This window comes from Pinus tabuliformis, chromosome 9, assembly GCF_031772625.1.
Source record: "Pinus tabuliformis cultivar Carrire ecotype Pingquan chromosome 9, CPIR1, whole genome shotgun sequence".
NCBI classification, from domain to species: Eukaryota; Viridiplantae; Streptophyta; class Pinopsida; order Pinales; family Pinaceae; genus Pinus; species Pinus tabuliformis.
In genome coordinates this window covers 1,090,892,090-1,090,895,546 of record NC_142307.1, presented here as the reverse complement: position 1 = coordinate 1,090,895,546, position 3,457 = coordinate 1,090,892,090, and positions in this window count along the sequence as shown.

Genomic DNA, 3,457 nt, shown 5'->3' with positions numbered 1-3,457 from the left:
ATGTTTTCCTATATTAAAAATAAAAAAGGTAAAGAGGGTAAGTCTTAAAATAAAAATCAAAGGACTAAGGATAAAAGAGTAAAAAAAAAAAAAAAATATGAACCCCACCAAAAGAGATAAAAAATAGATTATGAAAGTGATGCAAATTCAAATGCCACCAATTATAATTTGCGTTGCAAAAATAATGTTGTGTGCAGCTTGTCAAAATTGCCACAATCCATGGTGGTCAAATAGTTTAATCTTCATTCATTCATTCTTTAAATTTCATGTTGATAGATAGAGAATGAAGATCTAACCAAATTGTTTAACCTTAGTATATCAGTAGCTAGGTAGAGAATAATAATGAGCTCATCACTTTAATATGAGCCATTGGAAATTATAAGGTTAGAATTCAATAGTTTTCTTATCAAAGAAAAATAAATAAGGGTTAGCAAGCTCAAATGCACCCAATAAATGAAGAGAAAATTCTAGGATAAATAAAGGGTAGGTAGAAGAGGTTTTGGAATGCATAAGGTTGTTAGATCAAATGCACCTTCATCATGCTTGATCGTATGTTTCATGTGCAGGAGGAACTATCAAAGGAAGGAGAACATTCACAAAAATTGTGTATTACTTTGGGTATTTACCCTAAAAATTTCTATATGATTTTAGGCCTAAATACTAAAGCTCATTCACTAATTTCCCCTCATTTCATTAAACCCCTTACATATATAAATTATTAATTTCCCTCCACTACCCCTTAATTACTTTTCATTCACTAATGTTCCCTTCTTGATTCCAATGTACCTTTCCCTCTTCATTTTCCCTTGTAAAAATATTCATACCCGTTCATTTTACCCTTCCCTTTATTTCATCTCATTTTTTGATGTAGGAGCATTGGTAACTCTTCATTAAAGAAGGAATCCAAAGCGGAGCAAGGAGGACATGGACCATCGGAGCAAAACAAGGGAAAAATTATGTTATAATAGAGCTAGTTTGATGGAAGCGATGAGTCTCTAGAATACTTAATTAAATGTAATCTGCCATATGTATGCATATAGAGAGATTAGTTGAGAGATTTGAGGAAAGGACATGATTGGATCCTTCACAATGATCTGATCCAATGTTTCCTTATATATATATATATATATATATATATATATATAGATATATATATATATATATATATATATATATATATATATGCATCGGTAACTCTTCATTAAAGAAGGAATCCAAAGTGGAGCAAGGAGGACGTGGACCATCGGAGCAAAATAAGGGACAAATTCTGTTATAATACAGCTAGTATGATGGAAGTGATAAGTCTCTAGAATACTTAATTAAATGTAATATGCCATATGTATGCATATAGAGAGATTAGTTGAGAGATTTGAGGAAAGGACATGATCGGATCCTTCACAATGATCTGATCCAAAGTTTCCTTATATATATATATGTATGTATGTATGTATGTATGTATGTATGTATATATATATATATATATATATATATATATATATATATATATATATATATCTATATATAGATGATGAACTTGCGTGTTCAATGAGAGAGATAGGGGGACAGAGAGTGAATAATAGAGATTGTGTAACAGAGATAAATACAATGTAGTCGAGAGGGAGTTTGTTCCTAAGGTTGAAATGCCTTAGATCTGTATTGATGTCGTATATAATAGAAAAGTGTGTGTTATGTGGATTTCTGCGTATCTATGTATTTATGCCTTTCTGAGTTATTCTATGTGTTGGAGTGTTGATCGACCATCAATCACTGTATGGATCGATGGAGATCTAAAATGTCATGTTGTGTGTTTCAGAGTGTGGCAGATCCGTGTTAAGTGCAGAGCTCCATCAATAGGCAAAGGATCAATGACGTAGGAAGAAAAGAATGGGAACCGTCAGATTGGTCAGATCAACAGATACTATCAAAATACAGAAGAACCTGAAGGTACCATCAGAACCATTCGATGGAAGAAATCAATGGTCATCACATGGTGGAAGAGTGCAGACGATAATCAGCGAAGAGAGGGTTTTAAACAGTGAAAGTGGTATTTCGGGCAAGGTAGAAGCTATAAGCTGTATTGTGAGGAAGGCACCCGATTCCACTAACTGAGTGACACGTAGCCGCAATGAGGAGAGAGGAAACTGATTTTCGGGATGGTAATCCTTATGCCTGTTGTCTATCTGAAATCTCTAATAGTCGTAAGATCCATTGAGTGTAGATTGATGGTGGAGGATCAACAGAATGTTTTGAATATTTAAAGTGAATATTGACCGCTGGATCAGAGAACAAAATGGACAGCGTAGTTCTGTGAATGGAGAGTGCAACGGGAAGGCGATGGACCAGGAGTGCAGACCCGACGATATATAGGTCCGGGTATATAAATAATTGATGTCCGGCTAAGTGTTTCAGAGTAGGGATTCCCTGTGTATCCTACGTATTCCTATATTCTGATATGAAGTGTGGTCCCGGTATAAAGGCTTAAGCCTCAAATAAATGCTTCTGATATGTTTGTGGGCCATAACCCATAGGCCTCAGGATCGAAAATTTATAAAGAAAGGGGAAATTGGTATACCCTAAAATCTCCTTTCATAATTTTCCCTAGTAAACCCATTAAAACCCCCCTATCCTAAGTTTAACAGGTTAAATAAATTGGGCCCCATCATAAAACCCTCTCTGATACCCTTTTAACCCAACCTTTATAATATTTTAAACTATAGTCCCACTTTATTATATTTAATCCCCTACTTTATAATTCCTCGACCCTCACTAAAGCTTTGTATATATTTAACCCATCACAATGTATTAAATCCCATAATTACTCTTTATCTAATTACATTTCATTGGAATTAAACCCGACCCCACTCCCCCATTTAGCCCTCGCAACTCCACCACACGATAGCTCTCCGATCAACCACTCCCAGATCTGACAGCCCATACTCATATTGCACACTCCCATTGGCCCATACACAGCCACATGTTATATCACGTGCTCCCAAAAAATACCTCTCTTCAATCAAAAACAATGCGATATGCCATAAAACCGCCTCCCCATGTAAAAGGAAACTGTCCATTGTTCACACTTCAACTTTGGGCATGAAAGTTAACCGATGTTGGTTAAAAGCCAAAAAAGCCCCCCTTTCACTCTTTTCACTATTATTTTGTAAAAGACCTTTGTCGACCAATTCTGAAACCCTGAAGCTTTGCTCAACCATTTTAATCAAATTTACAACTAGAAGACGCTACAAACTCCAATTTCAAGAAGCACATAGACAATTAAATCCTCAGAAACCTCCATTGCTACCGTAGAACCCTGACTGCACACCAAATCTACATTTTTCTTGGTATTCTTGAAAGAACCAGAATAAACCTCAACTTAGAACTTACATAGTAATTATAAAATGTTAATTAATTGAATTAATTAAAAACCTAGCCAAACTGAAGAAACCCACTGTGCATC